The sequence below is a fragment of the Pinus tabuliformis genome, chromosome X (assembly GCF_031772625.1).
Source record: "Pinus tabuliformis cultivar Carrire ecotype Pingquan chromosome X, CPIR1, whole genome shotgun sequence".
NCBI lineage: Eukaryota > Viridiplantae > Streptophyta > Pinopsida > Pinales > Pinaceae > Pinus > Pinus tabuliformis.
In genome coordinates, this window is record NC_142308.1 from 1,734,549,270 (window position 1) to 1,734,559,539 (window position 10,270).

Genomic DNA, 10,270 nt, shown 5'->3' on the forward strand with positions numbered 1-10,270 from the left:
CTTGTCCCCCGGAGCCTTTGTCGAAGCTTCCCTTATACATTCAACAATATTGAATCTGAGACACAGAATAGTATTGTGCTCTTTTCCTTCTGATCCAACTTTGCCCAGTCTTCAGTTGACATTGTTGTTGTTTTAGCACTCAAATCTACCATGATCCACTAATCTTTATCCACCAACAGATCCTCCATCTTGAGTTTCCACAACTCAAAAATATGACCATTAAATTTTCTCAATCTCTATGTTTCCACTGGTCTCCATCTTCTTTCACCACAAGAATTGATCGCACAGATTTCCCACTGAACAGGGTCTACCACATGCCTGAGCAAAAACCCCTCAATAGCAAAGGCATCCCCTTGAAGCCAAAACAACTCTGAAACCAAATGCAGATTTTAACCCCATACAAAAATTACCTGCATACGAATTCTAAAAGTAGAAAATAAACAATGGCGAGATCATAAAACATAAAACATATATACACAGATATTTTCCCCTAGATCCCAAAATCGAGACTACCAGATTGTTTTTTCATTATGTTCATTTCAATGTTACAATACATATATATACATGTCGAAGCATCCATAAACCCCAATCCATTAACTCTGGATCAGAATATAATCGTATTTCCCTTGACCAGATCTACAAAATACCATGGACAGTAAACTATCATGCCCAAAACCATACGTAGTTCCACCCACCTAATATAGGGTCCAAAAAAATTTATGGGGTGCTGCTCCAGACCTTGTACAGGGGGGCTACCACCCCCCTTGTGACCCCCCCCCCCCCCCGCCCCACCCTCCCATCGAGTAGTCGTGGAAAGAATATAACAAAACTCAACACTCACTAGAAATAGTGGGGGGGGAATGAAAGAGAATATCTATTGTATTTTATGTAAAGGCAACATTCTACTCTTGAACATGACACTTATCTGTTGCTCGTGTCGGGTTTGGGATATCCTCACTTCATCACTTACCTTCTTGGGTTTGGGAAATCAATTTTGCCTCTCATCTAATTATACTGCTTCGTCATCATGGCCTCTGATCCCATGTTGAGTCAAATGTTGCCAAACTTTGGAGTAGTGTCACCCATATGTTCAAGAGAAGTCCTATCTGTAGTTTTTACTGCTTATACATTGTCTGACATTTCTGCCACGATCCTGAATCAAACTTACCTACTCTACTATATACTTTGTTTCATGTCGATAATATGGGATACATTATGTCCCTCCTTCAATGGATCATTTCCTATAAACTTCAGTCCCTTATCCAAGAAGATGATCTAGAAACTCCTTTCTAGTACCTTGGAGCTTGTATGCCTCAATGGCGAGTTCTTCACATTCAACGACAAGTTTACATTATTAACCTTCAATCGAATGATTCTACGGGTGTTTAACTCCATCTTCATTGTTCACACTCGTAGATTGTGTTGATTGTACCTTGAGAGCCATTTTCATTATTGGTGGTTTCTCTTGTACTTGTTAATGGTTTACATCATCGGCCGATAATCAGGTGGTTTTCTATCATGTTCGACTTCGACACATATATTCACATGCTAGAATTTGTACATTCATTGGATCATGACAGAGCTCAAGACCCTAGGTTTCTTTTGATAAAACCTAGATTGCGTGGAGTTGTGAGTTATTCATGAGTGTACACATGATTATACGGATGTTGTGACCATGTCGTGGGTCCATATATATGATCCTTTACAATCAGATGGTTGCATCCATACTGTGGATTCATTCACATTATCCCTTATATTCGGATGGTTACACCCATACCATCGATTCATGTATTATTATATTTCTATTCATATATCATTAGGCATATTTCTATCATAGATGTTTGATATGTATATATATATGCTTGATTTGCAGGTCTCTTCATGATGCTTTTCCGGTCTTTACCTTGACTTGTAAAGCATTTCACCCATCACTCCCTGTTCTACCTTCATGCTTTAGGGGGCATTTGTCCCACAATATTTTGTCACACCTCTTGTTCACTTTCTATTCCACATCCTGAAATGCCAAAATATTGACAATTGTGAAGTGTACTCATCATGAAGCACATACTGAAACATCCCTGAAGAATGGAAGAAACATTGCCCTAAGTCAATTCCAGAGAAGGTTGACTAAAACCCTAAATTTTAGGACCAACGCTCTTTGCTCCACTACTTTCACATGCTGATGGAAGACTGTAATTATTTGACCTAGTACTTCCAGCAGGGGTTTTGATATGAAAACCCACGTTGAACCTCTTCTAGCAGGTTTTCCCAAAATCGAGGAGAATATTCATATGCTGGAGACTTTGAGAAACAACGATTTGGATGTTGTTTAGTAGAGATATGGTTGATATCTCTCATTTGGAGCTCTTGATCCTACCTTTAAGGGAATTCCCCTTGATATTTGAAACTTTCTCCCTCTTTTGTGGACCTCTAACTCCCTTTCCCTTCCTATAAATCAAATCCCCTCCATTCCAAAATGGTTGGTCATTGATTCCCTGCATTCCTACGTTGAAATTATGCCTAAATGTTTCCCATCTAACTTGGAGAAAGAGTGCTTGGAGATTCTTGGCTTGGAATTGGACATGCACCAAAAGGAGGTCTCCAACATCAAGCCATTGGTTGTATGCTTCCCTTTTTGATTAATTAATATATACATCAAATGTTCACGTTCCATAAATGTCTCAATATTTATGCATTTAGCTTGATACTCGTTGATCTATCAAGTAGTTTATGTTTGATATATACTATGTATGCTCTTGTATCTTGTATTTTATTTTGATCTCTTTCGTAGGTACTTGGACGTAAGGAACAAGCAAGGAGCGAGCCTAAAAGCTAAAGGATCGAAGTCATCACCAAAGGATTGAGAAATTAGCATCAGAGTGATGTAGGTTTCTCTCTCTCTTCATTTTTAAACATAATCTAGGGAAGTCTGCATTAGTTTGTTTAGTTTGTTTCTAGACCCACTCATTGGGTTCGAGAGATCGCCTCTATTCTTAGAGGGGATGTATCTTCACAACAATACTCGAGCCTCAAACTATAGAAAGCCATTTGCCGATCCTAAAGTATGTATTGCAAATTCAAATTTCCCCTGTAACCCAAAACAAAAAACTTTGAAATCTCCTCTAGTATATTGTCTTCACCTCTAATACCATGTAGATTTTCCTATAGATTCATAGCTCATGTGATGTACTAAAACACAAGACAAGAATCTACTCTACTCTTTAAACAACAAAAACTAATATATCGATGAAAGCAATAATCAACAATAGGAAGATAGTCAAAGACACATAACACAATTCTTGATATGGGGAAAGCCATTGCTCAAAACCCTGACTATCTATTACATTAATCAGAAATCTGAGTGATAATACAAATCTTGTTCTCACTAGAACAAATCCTTCACAAGTATGATCAACTCTCTGCCTCACAAGCTTTCAATGACCAACACTTAGCCAATTTATATTACCTGTTGAGCCCCTATTTCCTTGCACAATTCCTAAGAGGAATAGCCCATATTTACTTGGGAGTTCCTTCTTGCATAACTATGCAATCCAAATCTAGGTCCTCTTCTAATTGCATGCATGATCTATACAACTCGGATCATTCTACAACTGATAGTACATTGTCCCCACACTCTAGTCTCAACTAGATCTTTTTCTGAACTGAAATGCATGAGTTTCTCATGAGGGAATCTCAGTTAGCTAGATTAGCACTGGGAATGCACCAGTGCACCAACTCTACTAGACCTCTACTAGTTCCACAAATAGTTAGAACTAGTTTAACTGACCATAACTCAGTCAAAACGAGTTATTTAATTACAACTCAAATAAACTCATACCGGACCTCTAAAATTTAGGGAGAAAATATACATGACTACAGAAAGACTTCGAACTCGAAATTCCTAAGCTAATTAAGTTAATCAAACTTAATTAACTATTTAAAAGTTGTTATGAGAATAGAATTCGATTTTAATTCATAGTTTAATTCAAGGACAAATTAAACTGGAATTTCTTGTTGCCATTTATCAATAGGGCATTGGAAATCTCTATTAACTAATTTGGGTGCAATATATCCTTCAGATGATCGTTTGATTGTCTTCCCAGTTGATACATCAAAACATCCCCCATTACCTTCATCCATTGCTTTCCAGAAACCAGTCTGATTCTGTAATGCCATCATCTCCCGATGCATTATTGAAGAAGGTGCATCCACCTATGTGATGTGCGATATCATTTGGAAACAACTTAAGTCACCTAAACTATCCCCATCCACCATCACTTTGCATGCTTTGGATGATCACTCCTCCCAACCTCTTGGCATGTATCGCAATTGTCCAGTGACTCTTTCTAGTAAGACTATCCATGTAGACATTGAGGTTATTGATTCCCCTTTATATTACAACATTTTATTGGGTCGTAGTTACACTTACTCCGTATCCTCTGTCATGTCTACGTTTTTTCGCAAGATGTGCTTCACCCATGAAGGGAAGATCATCACTATCGATCAGTTAACATATTACGAGTTAGTCATCCTAGACCTCCCCTGAGTCCATTATCTCGTCGATGTCCGACAAGTAGTCTTCTACCCCTCTCACCATTGTTGCACCTAGACATCCTTCATTTGTGGGTGCCTCTCCTTTTTTCCCACCAAGAACTGTTCCTCCAGGTATTAACCATCCAAGAGTTGTTCCACCGGGACATTTCCCTACAGGACAGATACCTTTCTTGTTTCCTCCTCCGAGAATATTTTATGTCCCTGCCATGGCTTTGTCAGTCGTCCCTAACATGACTTTGGAGATCCCAGTGTGGTACATTGATCCCCCTACGAACACTCCACCTGCTCAGCCAAGATCATATCATGCTTTGACCATGGTTCAAACAGTCCCTACAACCCTTATCAATGCTCCAGTTCCACCACAACCTCAACAGGAACCCACTCCTATTGCAAAACCATCCAGACAGGAGGGAAAAGACAAGAGGAAAGAACCTAAGGACAAGAATCCCCAAGCTCCTCTAGCCCCCAAAGCCCCAAAGTCGTCACCTCCATGTGCTCTGTGTAAAGTTGTTGGGCACACCACCAATAACTGTCCTAAACTTCCTCATCTCAAACCTTTGGTTCATGAAACATTCCCTGAGTCAAATATCCCTGAGGTTCTTTTCTCCTTTGGAAAATGTACATATGCATCACATCCAAATACCCTCAGATGTGAAAGAGAAGGTTTCTTACCAGTCCATACCTCTTGTGGATTCTTATCCTCCAATGCTGATGAAGGTGATCTATTGACCAGGTAACATGTAGTCTCCAACACCTCTGTACAGAATTCTTGTCCTAACCCGGCACCACTGAGCATGCTTCTTACCCTTTCCATCAACATCTTGTTCATTTTTTCTACAACTCCATTTTTCTCAGGTGTGTATGGAGTAGTCTTATGTCGTGCTATACCACACTTCTTACAGGACTCTTCAAATTCCTTCTTGCAAAACTCTCCATCGTTATCTGTCCGCAGCACTTTTATGTTCTTCTCTATCTAGTTTTCCACGAGAGCCTTAAATTCTTTAAACATGTCAAATACTTTAGATTTCTTCTTGAGGAAATATATCCATGTATTCCTTCAGAAGTCATTTATAAATAATACAAGTATACATACTTACCCAGTTATGGAACCAACATTGGTCCAAACACATAATTGTGCATAAGCTCTAATATATGTTTCGCCCTCTTACCACCAGAGGGGAAACTCACCTGATTCTGCTTCCCATATACACAATCTTCATAGAAATCAAAATTTAGAGAGAAATTAGACATACCTTCTACAATACCATTACGATGAAGTATTTGAAGGCCCTTCTCTCCAACATGTCCAAGCCTTTGATGCCATAACATGGTATTTTCCCCAAAGACCACTAGATTTTATGCTCCACTTTCAGGAACAACAGAACTATTGCACCAACCAATAATAGTGTTACTGAAGTTTGTACAGAGTTCCAATCTGAACACCCCATATCAATACCAGTGCTCCTCGAACCATGTTGTAGGTATCTTTATCGAACATTGTGTTGAAAATAGCAACAAGAAATGATAAAAATAGAATCCAGATATTCCAATTTTAATTTGTCCTTGGATTAAAATATTGAATTAAATTTGAATTTAGTCTCACCTGCTGCCTGAACAATAATTAGTTCATTCATTATGATTAATTAGCTGGAGAAAATCAAGTTAGAAGTCTTTGTGAATTCATGCAAAAGTTATCCCTTAAATTAACAAGATTATCCATTAATTAAAGAGATAAGATTGAGTTATATTTGAGTTGAAATTAGTTACCTCAGTTTTATTGAGTTAAGTCCAATTAAATTAGTTCCAAACTGTTTGAGGAACTAATTGTGAGTTCAGTCAATTAATGCATGCATGCTTCTAGCTAGTGTGCTCCAGATAACTAAAGATTCTCTCATCAGTAACTCATGCATGTCTATTCTGAGAAAGACCCAGTTGAGATTAAAGAGAGGGATAGTGTACTATCAGTTGCATGTTTTCTCCTATAAAGGAAACTCATGCATGTAGAAGGAATAAGATTCCTTGAGGATTGTGTAGTTTTACAGGGTGTGAGATCAGTGTGAGAGATCAGTGTTAGACTTGGTAAAAGGAGGATCACCGAGGAGAAACTGCGCAAGGAAATAGGAGCTTGGAGGGCAGAGGAGAAGGCTTGTGACAAGCTAGGATTGCCTATGAGCATCTATGAGGATTGTACTAAGAGCTGGCTAGCTGTGAGAGCTAAGGATTTGTATAATTCCTACGTATTTCCACCTTGTATGATAATACAAATAGTGGGGTTTTCAGCTGAGGCTTTCCCGAGTATTTTTTGTGTTTCATGTGTATTGATTCTTCTTCTTATGGTTATATTTGTTTAGCTCGATCTTGTTCAATCTTTAAGCTTCCACAAATTGATAATAGAAGTAGATTATAGTATTTTTCTTTGGTTATATTGCATTATCAGGTTAATCTACAGTCAGATTTTCTACATAGATCTCAGAGGTAGATTCATAGAGAATTTGTAGAATTTCTACATGGTATCGGAGCCAAGTTTATCGTCGTTGTGAACAGTATATGGAGAAGAGAATTTGAAGTTTGAAGTTCAGGGTTGCAGGTGAAAATCAAATTCATATCATATAGTAAAAAAAAAACGAGATGGTACATTATGCAACTAATTTCCCATCGGAGAAGTCCAAGAAGGGATCCTCGGTAGGATCGAAAAGTGAGGCATTAGCCTCTCAGTTCGAAATGGACTTTACCCTCATCGCACGCATGGTGTCGTTGTGTCTATTATATTGAAAGTGGATCCTCATTCCACATGACCAGCGATGAAATTTTATTCAGTGCCTTGGAGGAGAAAGACCTCAAGACGCACATAGAGATGGGTGACGACGAAAGGTTTAGTGTTTTAGGAGTGGGCACGATTGTTTTTCAAAGGGAGCATGGAGCTTCTATCACCTTGACAGATGTGAAGTATGTGCCTAGACTGAAGAAGAACTTGGTATCGGTCGCGATGTTGGAGGACAAAGGCTACGATGTTGTATCTAGTAAGGGAAAGGTTTTCCTTAGACACATCACCACGAGACAGGTGAAACAGATTGGTTCATAAGTCAAGAACTTGTTGTTATCGAGAAATCTAGTGTCCACTCGGAGCTGCTTTCACCTGTTAGAAACAAACAAACTAAAACTACTTTTGTTTTCCTTTATGATAAGTAGATAAGAGTGGAATGAAGGACACCAACCTCAGTCTTGCGCTTGGTTCCTTGCTCGATTCCTCTCCCTTCTGACAGATCCTTGCTGCTTCTCCTTCATCTACCCAGCTTCAAAAAGCACCTGTGGAATCAAAGCAGCATAATACTATCGAAGAACAGAGATCTACAATCATAAACAATATAGGACCAGATGTATATTGACCACACAAATGCATATATCATCAAACATACACGAATGTGGAGGAAAACTGGAATAACTTTATTAATATCAAGAATAGCAAAGAGGATTACAACCAATTATTCTGACCCAGCGTCATCCTCCAGCATGAAAGCCCTTCTTTCACCTCATGAAAATCTTAGATCACCCAACACTATGATATTCCAACAAGAAACCAACAACACTTCCTTACAAGATACAAAATTCCAGCCTCTGGATCTCTGGGATGAGGGATCCATATATAGATGATTGTAGGGGGGTGAGTCAGCTTTTAAGATTTTGATTAGTGTCCTCTCTCTGATAGTTCTTGATTCCACTTGGAGATTGATGATCTCTTACTCATCCCTGGGCGAATTCAGAGAGGCAAGTGTCACAGGAGAAGTTTCTGGAAGATTCCATGATCATCCACCTCGCAAACTGTCTCTGCCATTTGTCCACTCTCGCCCATCGCACCCTACAGAAGGGATTTTCAATATGCATCGCACCCTTTTCACTGGGCAGGTAGGATGCATCGCACCCTTAGCACTGAGCAACCTGTATGGTTCAGTTTTGACCAGTTATGAGTAGTTTCCTGTGGAGAACTTCTGGGAGATGATGTAATCAGCTAACCTTGTTCCTTTAGGTTATGAAACAACACTTTTAGGGACTTAGACTTGGTTTATGGACATGTATGATTGGGGTTGCAGTGCCCAAAGATGTCTATAACAGTTGCCCCCTAAAGCATGAGGTCGTTAATCTTTTGATTTCGAGTGAAATGCTTTATCATGAGGATCCGAAGTTTTTTCGAGATGGAAGGCGACCTGTAATAAGATACAATACAATACATTATCTTCATAATATTTTTCATGATCTAGCTGAGGCGGGCATTCCCATGCTCAGCTTTATAAATTCATTTTCATGTACATAAGACAGGCAACTGTCTGTGCAGGAGACTGATGATTCTAATAGAGTCATCATCCTTTGATTCGGATGATCATCTGTGCAGCAACAATGTACATTTGATGTCTTTATTTTCCTGAATATATCGCAACCTGGATGGATGAAACTAGATCCGGGATCTTCAAACTCGTTCAATCTTCACTCGGAGTACAAGTCGATCCATGTGAAAGATGCTCTGGAGTCGAACATGGAAAGACATCGCCTGATTACTAGCCAATTATGTAAGTTGTTAATAGGTGCGAGAGGAATCACTGATAATGATGATGACCCTCAAGGTACTACAGTACAATTCACATGGTGTGAATAAGGGACTTGGTGTCGAACACCGCGCAAAATCTTTCGGTCGAAGGCCATTGATGTAAACCTGTCACCGGAAGTGAGAAACTTGCCATTGAGGCATGCAAGCTTCAAAGTACTGAAATGGTTGTTCCTAAGTCGACTTCTTGGATAATGAGCTGATGTCGACAAGAATCGACCCACCATAGGAGGGCCTTAATGAATCCCACATCTATGATACGGAATAGAGTAAATGATTTTGGAGGTGAAAACGATCTGATGATACAGGGTTCAGGGTGGCGGTCATGAAAGAATGGAGCGTGAATGTATTGCAGCGGATGAGACACAGGTGAATTCTCTGAGCAACTTCTCTTGAACATACCAGCGACACTGACATGGATTGGTAGCGTTAAACCCAAATATGGATGGTGTGATGGACCAATGTTGATATGAACAGTGAACGGAACAACCCAACCCGACTCGGATGCGGAGTGAAAGTGTCATGTTCAAGAGCGACTTGCTACCAATAAAGTTTCTTCAAGTTTTCTTCCCAATTTTTCCCCAGTAATTGCTGACCAGTACCTCTTTATTTTTGTCAAGCTTGAGGAGGATAACATATGCTTGTTCTACAATTTTCCCTTCGGGAAAACCCGTCGCTGTGTTTTAATGAGCCTAGCGACAGTGAAACTCGTTCTTGTCTGTATGGACAAGTTTGTCGCTATTGGGTTTTAACGAGTTTAACGACAAAGATAACTCAGTCCTTTTGAATTTTAGAGAGTCTGAAAGGGACGTAAAGGAAACTCCAACAATCCTTTTTCGTCATATAATCCCTTAAGTCTGAAAAAGTATAAAATAATATGAAACGGATGAATTTTCAGTGATTTTAACGAGCCGAACAAAACAAGCGCTCGATATTTTTGTGTAATAATCCCTCAGGTCCAAAAAGATTAAAATCTAGAGGAGGGATAGCACTTCCGGTCACTTTAACGAGCTGGAGAGGCTAATCGCTTGGCAATCTTTTCATATTTTATGAGTTAGGTGAAAATAGCTTAAAGGAGACTCATTTTTTGAGGAACGAGTGATAATTTCGGGTAGCAGC